Source organism: Triticum aestivum, chromosome 4A (genome assembly GCF_018294505.1).
Source record: "Triticum aestivum cultivar Chinese Spring chromosome 4A, IWGSC CS RefSeq v2.1, whole genome shotgun sequence".
NCBI classification, from domain to species: domain Eukaryota; kingdom Viridiplantae; phylum Streptophyta; class Magnoliopsida; order Poales; family Poaceae; genus Triticum; species Triticum aestivum.
In genome coordinates, this window is record NC_057803.1 from 753,882,073 (window position 1) to 753,893,786 (window position 11,714).

The 11,714-nt window shown below is 48.6% G+C and overlaps 1 pseudogene; it reads right to left on the reverse strand.

The window, feature by feature from the left end:
* Window positions 1–8,087: 8,087 nt before the first annotated feature.
* LOC123084652 (2-oxoglutarate-dependent dioxygenase 11-like) lies at window positions 8,088–11,434 on the reverse strand (annotated as a pseudogene).
* Window positions 11,435–11,714: the final 280 nt, after the last annotated feature.

Consider the following 11,714-nt stretch of genomic DNA (forward strand, 5'->3'; position numbering starts at 1 on the left):
TCAAGTATTCTCCTCCACGATCTGATCGTAGAAACTTGATTTTCCTGTCACGTTGATTCTCAACTTCACTCTGAAATTCCTTGAACTTTTCAAAGGTCTCAGACTTGTGTTTCATTAAGTAGACATACCCATATCTACTCAAGTCATCAGTGAGGGTGAGAACATAACGATAGCCACCGCGAGCCTCAACACTCATTGGACCGCACACATCAGTATGTATGATTTCCAATAAGTTGGTTGCTCTCTCCATTGTTCCTGAGAATGGAGTCTTGGTCATTTTACCCATGAGGCATGGTTCGCACGTGTCAAATGATTCGTAATCAAGAGACTCTAAAAGTCCATCAGCATGGAGCTTCTTCATGCGTTTGACACCTATGTGACCGAGGCGGCAGTGCCACAAGTATGTGGGACTATCACTATCAATCTTACATCTTTTGGTACTTACACTATGAATATGTGTAGCATTACGCTCGAGATTCATAAAGAATAAACCATTCACCATCGGAGCATGACCATAAAACATATCTCTCATATAAATAGAACAACCATTATTCTCGGATTTAAATGAGTAGCCATCTCGAATTAAACGAGATCCTGATACAATGTTCATGCTCAAACTTGGCACAAAATAACAATTATTGAGGTTCAAAACTAATCCCGTAGGTAAATGTAGAGGTAGCGTGCCGACGGCGATCACATCGACCTTGGAACCATTCCCGACGCGCATCGTCACCTCGTCCTTCGCCAGTCTCCGTTTATTCCGCAGCTCCTGTTGTGTGTTACAAATATGAGCAACGGCACCGGTATCAAATACCCAGGAGTTACTACGATTACTGGTAAGGTACACATCAATTACATGTATATCAAATATACCTTTGGTTTTGCCGGCCTTCTTGTCCGCTAAGTATTTGGGGCAGTTCCGCTTCCAGTGACCACTTTCCTTGCAATAAAAACACTCAGTCTCGGGCTTGGGTCCATTCTTTGGCTTCTTCCCGGCAGCTTGCTTGCTGGGCGCGGCAACTACCTTGCCGTCCTTCTTGAAGTTCTTTTTACCCTTGCCCTTCTTGAACTTAGTGGTTTTATTGACCATCAACACTTGATGTTCCTTTCTGACTTCTACCTCTGCTGATTTCAGCATAGCAAATACTTCAGGAATGGTCTTTTCCATCCCCTGCATATTGAAGTTCATCACAAAGCTCTTGTAGCTCGGTGGAAGCGACTGGAGGATTCTGTCAATGACCGCATCATCCGGGAGATTAACTCCCAGCTGAGTCAAGCGGTTATGTAACCCAGACATAGTGAGTATGTGCTCACTGACAGAACTATTTTCCTCCATCTTACAGCTGAAGAATTTGTCAGAGACTTCATATCTCTCGACCCGGGCATGAGCTTGGAAAACCATTTTCAGCTCTTCGAACATCTCATATGCTCCATGTCTCTCAAAACGCTTTTGGAGCCCCGGCTCTAAGCTGTAAAGCATGCCGCACTGAACGAGGGAGTAGTCATCAGAACGTGCCTGCCAAGCGTTCATAACGTCTTGTTCTGCAGGGAGAACAGGTGCATCACCTAGCGGTGCTTGTAGGACATAATCTTTCTTGGCAGCTATGAGGATGATCCTCAGGTTCCGGACCCAGTCCGTATAGTTGCTGCCATCGTCTTTCAGCTTGGTTTTCTCTAGGAACGCGTTGAAGTTGAGGACTACGTTGGCCATTTGATCTACAAGACATATTGTAAAATTTTAGACTAAGTTCATGATAATTAAGTTCATCTAATCAAATTATAATGAACTCCCACTCAGATTTGACATCCCTTTGGTCATCTAAGTGTTACACGATCCGAGTCGACTAGGCCGTGTCCGATCATCACGTGAGACGGACTAGTCATCGTCGGTGAACATTCTCATGTAGATCGTATCTTCCATACGACTCGTGTTCGACCTTTCGGTCTCCGTGTTCCGAGGCCATGTCTGTACATGCTAGGCTCGTCAAGTTAACCCTAAGTGTTTTCGCTGTGTAAAACTGTCTTACACCCGTTGTATGTGAACGTAAGAATCTATCACACCCGATCATCACGTGGTGCTTCGAAACGACGAACTGTAGCAACGGTGCACAGTTAGGGGAGAACACTTCTTGAAATTTTGTAAGGGATCATCTTATTTACTACCGTCGTTCTAAGTAAACAAGATGCATAAAACATAATAAACATCACATGCAATTATATAAAGTAGTGACATGATATGGCCAATATCATATAGCTCCTTTGATCTTCATCTTCGGGGCTCCATGATCATCTTGTCACCGGCATGACACCATGATCTCCATCATCATGATCTCCATCATCGTGTCTTCATGAAGTTGTCACGCCAACGACTACTTCTACTTCTATGACTAACGCGTTTAGTAATAAAGTAAAGTAGTTTACATGGCGTTCTTTAATGACACGCAGGTCATACAAAAAATAAAGACAACTCCTATGGCTCCTGCCGGTTGTCATACTCATCGACATGCAAGTCGTGATTCCTATTACAATAGCATGAACATCTCATACATGACATATAGATCATTCATCATTCATCACAACTTTGGCCATATCATATCACAAAGCACTTGCTGCAAAAACAAGTTAGACGTCCTCTAATTGTTGTTTGCAAGTTTTACGTGGCTGAAGTAGGGTTCTAGCAAGAACGTTTTCTTACCTACGTGAAACCACAACGTGATTTGTCAACTTCTATTTACCCTTCATAAGGACCCTTTTCATCGAATCCGCTTCAACTAAAGTAGGAGAGACAGACACCCGCCAGCCACCTTATGCAACTTGTGCATGTTAGTCGGTGGAACCGGTCTCACGTAAGCGTACGTGTAAGGTTGGTCCGGGCCGCTTCATCCCACAATACCGCTGAAGCAAGATAAGACTAGTAGCGGCAAGAAAGTTGACAAATCTACGCCCACAACCAATTGTGTTCTACTCGTGCAAGAAGAACTACGCATAGACCTAGCTCATGATGCCACTGTTGGGTAACGTTGCAGAAAACAAAAATTTCCTACTCGTTTCACCAAGATCATCTAGGAGTTCATCTAGCAACGAGTGAATAGATGCATCTACATACCTTGTAGATCGCGAGCGGAAGCGTTCAAAGAACGGGGATGATGTAGTCGAACACGACGTGATTCGAATCACCGGAGATCCTAGCACCGAACGGACGGCACCTCCGCGTTCAACACACGTACGGAACAGCCACGTCTCCTCCTTCTTGATCCAGCAAGGGAGGGAGGAGAGGTTGAGGGAGATGGCACCAGCAGCAGCACGACGGCGTGGTGTTGATGGAGCTGCAGTACTCCGGCAGAGCTTCGCTAAGCAATAAGGAGGTGGAGGAGGTGTTGGGGAGGGAGAAGGAGGCAACCAAAGGCCAAGGACTCAAGGTATGAAGTCCCTCCTCTCCCCCACTATATATAGGGGTGCCAAGGGGGGTGGCCGGCCCTAGGAGATCCAATCTCCTAGGGGGTGCGGCGGCCAAGGGGGGTTTCCCTCCCCCCCAAGGCACCTAGGAGGTGCCTTACCCTCCTAGGACTCTTGCCCCCTTGAACCCTAGGCGCATGGGCCTATGTGGGGCTGGTGCCCTTGGCCCAAGCAGGCCAAGGCGCACCCCCTACAGCCCATGTGGCCCCCGGGGATGGGTGGCCCCACCCGGTGGGCCCCCGGGACCCCTCCGGTGGTCCCGGTACAATACCGATAACCCCGAAACTTGTCCCGATGCCCGAAACAGGACTTCCCATATATAAATCTTTACCTCCGGACCATTCCGGAACTCCTCGTGACGTCCGGGATCTCATCCGGGACTCCGAACAACATTCGGGTTACTGCATATACATATCCCTACAACCCTAGCGTAACTGAACCTTAAGTGTGTAGACCCTACGGGTTCGGGAGACATGTAGACATGACCGAGATCGCTCTCCGGTCAATAACCAACAGCGGGATCTGGATACCCATGTTGGCTCCCACATGCTCCACGATGATCTCATCGGATGAACCACGATGTCGAGGATTTAATCAACCCCGTATGCAATTCCCTTTGTCAATCGATATGTTACTTGCCCGAGATTCGATCGTCGGTATCCCAATACCTCGTTCAATCTTGTTACCGGCAAGTCACTTTACTCGTACCGTAATGCATGATCCCGTGACCAAACACTTGGTCACTTTGAGCTCATTATGATGATGCATTACTGAGTGGGCCCAGTGATATCTCTCCGTCATACGGAGTGACAAATCCCAGTCTCGATCCATATAAAACAATAGATACTTTCGGAGATACCTGTAGTGCACCTTTATAGTCACCCAGTTACGTTGTGACGTTTGATACACCCAAAGCACTCCTACGGTATCCAGGAGTTATACGATCTCATGGTCGAAGGAAGAGATACTTTGACATTGCAAAAACTCTAGCAAACGAACTATACGATCTTGTGCTATGTTTAGGATTGGGTCTTGTCCATCACATCATTATCCTAATGATGTGATCCCGTTATCAATGACATCCAATGTCCATAGCCAGGAAACCATGACTATCTATTGATCAACGAGCTAGTCAACTAGAGGCTTACTAGGGACATGTTGGTGTCTGTTATTCACACATGTATTACGATTTCCGGATAACACAATTATAGCATGAATAAAGACAATTATCATGAACAAAGAAATATAATAATAATGCTTTTATTATTGCCTCTAGGGCATATTTCCAATACATAGAGCGCCTTATCAAGATGACAGAGATGCTGCAGACGAGCTGGATCAACAAAACCAGGAAGCTGGCGCATGTAAACCTCCTCCTCAAGGACACCATGAAGGAAATCATTCTGAACATCAAGCTAGCGAAGAGACCATTCGTGAGTAAGAGCCAGTGAGAGCAGAAGCCGGATAGTGGTAGGTTTGACCACCGGACTGAAGGTGTCCTCATAGTCAAGGCCATGGCGCTGTTTGAAGCCTTTAGCAACCAGTCTAGCCTTGTATCTCTCGATAGAGCCATCAGCATGTTTCTTTACCTTCAAAACCCACTTGGAATCAATGACATTGACACCAGCCTTGGGAGGAACTAAACACCATGTGTCATTCTTGAGAAGAGCCCTGTATTCTTGTTCCATCGCAGTGCGCCAGTGAGGGATACTCAGGGCAGCCTGAAAGTGTCGTGGCTGGCAGTAGGGTCCGACTGGGCTTGCGCCATGCAAGTCACAAGCCAGGAAACTGTGCCATCCGTGTGCTTCTTAGGAAGAAACAACCCACTTTTGCTGCATGTATGAGGACGCAACAAAGGGGACGGAGCAGGTGGCGAGGTCAGCGGTGACAGTGGCGAAGAGAGCACAGCATCCATCATGACAGTCGTTGATGCAGTCGAAGGCATTGACGATGTGGACACAGCAGGAGGCGCCGACCCATTGGAGGGCGACGCTGACCAAGGCGAGCTGGATGACGAGGGCCGTGTAGGCGGTGCTGATGGTGGAGGGCTTCCCGGCAGGGACGGACCAGGCATCGGTGCTGGGGACGGCCCACGCGTCGGTGCTGGGGATGGCCCAGGGGATGCTGAGGACACGGTTGAAGGCGAGGCAGCCCACTGGGCTGAGGCGTCAGCCGGCACAAGCGGCGGCTAGGCCAGAGTGGTGGCGCGCGGCGCAGAGGCCGTTGTCTCGAGTGCGGGCGGGCACGTTGCATGGGACATGCCGGGTGTCTGCCGATCGACGTGATTGGGCGGGGACGAGGGAGCCTGAGGATCAACCTCTTCCAAGAGCTCCAGTCGTGCACATCTCCCAATACCTGCACCATGGTTAGACAACAAAGAGGGCGAATGTGCAGCATCTACAAATTGATCAGGCAATATAGTGAATGGGTGCACCAGCGGTGTGGAACTGGTGTCAGGTGGTGGGAGAGCAAAAAAGGGAAAAACATGCTCATCAAAGACAACATCTTGTGAAATATACACACGGTTAGATGGGACATGAAGGCACTTATACCCTTTGTGAACAGAACTGTACCCAAGAAAGACACGGTTTTTAGAACGTAACTCAAGCTTGCGATTATTATAAGGATGGAGATGCGGCCAGCACGCACAACCGAACACTTTAAGAAACGTGTAATCAGGAATCTGACCAAGCAAGAGTTCAAGTGGAGTTTTCATACGAAGAATCGCGAAGGAAGCCTATTTATGAGAAAACCGGTTGTAGTAAAGGCATCACTCCAAAAACAAAATGAGACAGATGCATGAGCGTGCAAGGTTAACCCGGTTTCAACAATATGACGATGCTTACGTTCAGCTGAACCGTTCTGCTAATGTGTATGTGGGCAAGACACACGATGAGCGATTTCAAGTTTTTCAAAGAAAGTACTAAGATTGCGGTATTCACATTCCCCCCCCCCCAATCCGACTGGACATGAATGATTTTATGATTAAGAAGACGCTCAACATGTGCTTGAAATTTTAAGAACACATCAAACACATCAGACTTATGCTTAAGAAGATAAATCCAAGTAAAGCGACTATAAGCATCAATGAAAATGACATAATATTCATGCCCACTAACGGACAGCTGGGCAGGACCCCAAACATCTTAAAACACAAGCTCAAGAGGAGTTTTTATTATATGTGTAGAAACATAAAAAGGTAACTGATGACTTTTGCCTTGCTGACAGGCATCACAGACAGCAGCATCTGTATTACTAGACTCTGACGGTAGCTCATGACGGTGGAGAAAATGGCGAACAATGGGTGATGTAGGGTGGCCAAGGCGAGAATACCATAATGAAGGAGATACACGAACACCACTGAAGACTTGGAACGCAGCAGCAGGAGCGGGGACAGCGCGTGGGCGCATCAAGAGCATATAAGCCACGGCGATAGCGACCTCTAAGAAGTATGTTCCTCGTAGCAAGATCCTTAACAAAGAGATGAAACGGGTGAAATTCACAGAAAACATTATTATTCTGTGTAAGTTTAGGAACAGAGAGTAAGTTACGTGCAATTGTGGGAACACGAAGAATATTTCTAAGATGCAATGACCTAGAGGTGTTTGTGAGAAGAGATGCCTGACCAACATGCGAGATGTGCATACCTGCCCCATTAGCTGTGTGAACCTTGTCGTGCCCACGGTAGGGTTGCTGAACGGTAAGCTTGCCCAGTTCATTCGTGACATGAGTTGTGGCTCCAGTATCCATGTACCAAGAAGGATCAACGGGATAGGAGGGAGTGTGTCCCTGTTGCGCTATGTTCACTTGATGATCGTTGCACTTGCCGTTGTTGCTGAGGCCGAGGAAGTCGGTCTTGAAACAGCGATGGCAGCGGGAGGTGACATGGCGGGGCAGGCCACAGAGTTGGCACGACTGGGCCGCACCACATGCCGTATAACAGGCAAAAGCGCGGCCGTTGACGACGACCACCAAGGTGCCAGGACGCGGGGCCTGCTGCTGAGCAGGGGGCGCAACCCCGGATTTGGCCCCCGGAGGAGGGAGCTGCAGAGGAACCATGGACGCCTCCTTTGCCGCGATACACAGCGTTGCAGAGGAGTCGGTGGAGATGTCAGGGCGAGGCGCTTTGAGCCGCTGCTCCGTAGACAGGAGGCGGTTGTAGAGTTCCTGAGGGTGATAGGCTCCTTGCGTTCATTGATCACCTCGACGAGCGAGTCATAGTCGCTGTCGAGGCTAGCGAGGATGAAGGTTGTGAACTCGGTGTCACGAAGGGGCTCTCCAATTGAAGCAAGGGTACCAACCAACTTCTTGACCTTGTTGCAGAAGGCGGTCACCGTACCATTGTCCTTACGGGTCTCACCAAGTTTCGCACGAATAGCCATAGACTGAGCATTAGACTGGACGAGAAACTCAACTCCAGGATGCCCCACACCTCATGAGACGATGCAGCGAAGAGGACCAGCCCGGCAACACCCTCACCCAGGGAAGACTGGATTGCTGAGAGGATGGCTTGGTTCTGAGAGATCCACGCACGGAACATCGGATGTTGTGGTGGCAGGCACGGCAGGGTGCCATTTAACGAACCCCTCCAAATAATGGCTGCGCAGAAGAGGAAGCACCTGAGCGCGGCATCATAGGTAATTATCCTGCTTGAGCTTCACCGAAAGAAGGTGTGAGAACAGGAACGGTGGCGAGGAGATCGCAGCCAGAGTAGCCTCAACATCCACGTATGATGCAGAAGATGGCGTCGGTGCAGTTGGAACCGCGGCAGGTGCGTACACCTGTGGGACGCCGTACACGTAGGATGCACTATAGGGCGGCGTGGCCGCATACGAGCCCTGGCCAGGGTACGCGCCATAGGAGGGATACACGGGTGGCGGAGGACCGTATGGAGCAGCATACAGCGGATAGCCGCCAAGGCCGCCATAGGTCGCATGGGCGACGTCAGCAACGACAGGGCCTGCTGTAGGGGCAGGCGCGACCGCGCGCATCATCGGATGGGATGCAGTCGGGGGCTGCGTGATACGTCTCCAATGTATCTATAATTTTTTATTGTTCCATGCTATTATATTACCTGTTTTGGATGCTTATGGGCTTTATTCTACATATTTATATCATTTTTGGGACTAACCTACTAACTGGAGGCCCAGCCCATATTGCTGTTTTTTTGCCTATTTCAGTATTTCGAAGAAAAGGAATATCAAACGCAGTCCAAACGGAATGAAACCTTCGGGAGCGTTATTTTTGGAACAAATCTGATCCGGAGAGCCTGGAGTGCAAGTCAAGAAAGCTCCGAGGGCCCCATGAGATAGGAGGGGCCCCTCTGTAGGGCGCGCCCCCCTGTCTCGTGGGCCCCTCGGGCGTCCACCGACGTACTTCTTCCTCCTATATATACCTACGGACCCTGAAAACATCCAGGGGCACCAGGAAACACAATTTCCACCACTGTAACCTTCTGTATCCGCGAGATCCCATCTTGGAGCCTTCGCCGGCACTCTGCCGGAGGGGGAATCGACCATGGAGGGCCTCTACATCAACATCCTTGCCCCTCCTATGAGTTGTGAGTAGTTTACCTCAGACCTACGGGTCCATAGTTATTAGCTAGATGGCTTCTTCTCTCTTTTTGGATCTCAATACAATGATCTCCCCCTCTCTTGTGGAGATCTATTCGATGTAATCTCTTTTTGCGGTGTGTTTGTCAAGATCCGATGAATTGTGAGTTTATGTTCAGATTTATCTATGGTTATTAATTGAATCTTCTCTGAATTCTTTTATGTATGATTGAGTTATCTTTGCAAGTCGGTTCAAATTATCGGTTTGGTTTGGCCTACAAGATTGATCTTTCTTGCCGTGGGAGAAGTGCTTAGCTTTGGGTTCAATCTTGCGGTGTTCTTACCCAGTGACAGAAAGGGTTGCAAGACATGTATTGTATTGTTGTCATCGAGGATAACAAGATGGGGTTTATATCATATTGCATGAGTTTATCCATCTACATCATATCATCTTTCTTAATGTGTTACTCCGTTCTTATGAACTTAATACTCTAGATGCATGCTGGATAGCGGTCGATGTGTGGAGTAATAGTAGTAGATGCAGGCAGGAGTCGGTCTACTTGTTTTGGATGTGATGCCTATATACATGATCATGCCTAGATAACGTCATAATTATTCACTTTTCTATCAATTGCTTGATAGTAATTTATTCACCCACCATAATACTTATGCTCTCGAGAGAAGCCTCTAGTGAAACATATGGCCCCGGGGTCTATCTCTTATCATATTTGCTTTCAATCTACTTTTATTTGCATCTTTACTTTCTTGTATCTATATTATAAAATACCAAAAATATATCTATCTTATCATACTATCTTTATTAGATCTCACTTTCGCAAGTGGCCGTGAAGGGATTGACAACCCCTTTATTGCGTTGGTTGCGAGTTCTCAGTTTGTTTGTGTAGGTGCGTGTGACTCTTGAGGAGCCTCCTACTGGATTGATACCTTGGTTCTCAAAAACTGAGGGAAATACTTATGCTACACTTGCTGCATCACCCTCTCCTCTTCGGGGAAAACCAACGCTAGCTCAAGACGTAGCACGGCGGCGCAGGCACCAGGGGGTGTGTGGCGGCCAGAGGTGGCGTTGGTTGCTGGAACCGCGCTGATGCAGCACGCGACAAGGAAGACACGCCGGTGTACAGTGAAGAAACCGGGCCGGCGAAGAGGGACCCCGCCGATTGGCCGGCGAAGAAGGACCCCGCCGATTGGGTCTGCAGGGGGCCGAGTGATCCCTCCGCCGTGTAGGGCGCAGTCCCACCATTGAGGAGACACGCGAGAGACGGTGGAAGGAACGCATGATCCATGTGGATAGGGGCCGGCGGCAAGAGGGCGGGGAAGGAGACCGCAGCGGCGGCGGCGCTCGAGGCGACGGCGGCGGCTTGCGGCGGTGGCGGAGCGGAAGACATGAGATTAGATCGTTAGGTCGGATACCATATTAGACAAGGGTTTTAGGGTTTTGTGGTACACCTCCAACGTGGGTGACCTTTATATTATATAGAGAGTACATAATGATGTACAACACAATTACAAATGGGGACACTAATAGCCCAATATATATAGAGTCTAACAATCACCAACGTGTAAGGCTTGGGTGGAACATTGTACCATTTCCCACCCCTCTCAACTTGCAAGCCACCGACGTCTTGGTCGACGAAAAGGATGGTAAGGAGACCACCATCAGTGTGAGGCCTCCTGCCCAAAACTAGGTCAGGCCTAGGACATGGAGGGTAGTAGTTGAATCTAGCAAATCCAGAAGCCTTGTTTGATATTTTGTTCACGAAGTAATCCTCGTCAAGGTCCAAGAGCTTGGCTATTGATCGCAGGATAAGGTCTCTTGTTCTCTTGGTTTTTTATGCGTACTCATGAAGCACATCCCTGTATGTGTGTAGAAAGAGTGACTCTAGAATGAATACACCTTACATTTTGAAACGAAGGGTAAATTAAGGAGTAGGTGACTAATAACCTGAAAGATGCCGGGTGAGTGGGCCACTTGGCGAAATTCCTCTCATCTTCTGGCTCCACTCTCAAATGCATTTCTTCATACGGTTGCATGAAGAAGTCTCTTGACGTACGCACTCATCATGGCATCCGTAAGGGACTCCTCGATTCCATGATTGGTCGCCTGGGCAAAAGTTGAAGAATTTTAGCTAGAAGAAACAAATTAAGGGTGCAGATGCGCGCTCACCAGGAAGAGGCCCCAGGTCTGTAGAGCCGCCCGGAGCTTGTCGACCTCGTCTACTGCGCCGGCGGTCAGCCGGCTAAGAAGTAAGATCGATGAGAGGGATGGGGTCCAGCATCTCATCAGAGGCCAGCACCTCATCAACCATGTAATGTGGCGGCGGCTCCGCGGCGGCCGCCGCCAGCTCTTGCACCTTTGTGATTGTGCGCACCAGCGACATATTTGTCTCGTCGTCAGACGCAGCCATTTTGTTCTAGTCCTGGGTAAATAGCGGGCCTAGTACCTCTAATTCTTTTTCTGCTTTTAATGATGAGCAATTACTTCATAGAGCCAGTATGGCACGGCTAGTGTTGGGAGAGAGTGACTCTGTTATTTCTCAGAATATCCAAACCATTAGGTTGGCATAGAATGATAGACTGGCTAAGTTTCAGGAGTCACCCCCTGAATGTTTTCTTCCTGACAATCTAGATGTTAGCACTGAAGACCTCTTAGTTGGCCAAAGTGTTGGAGTGACCCAGGATGGCCTT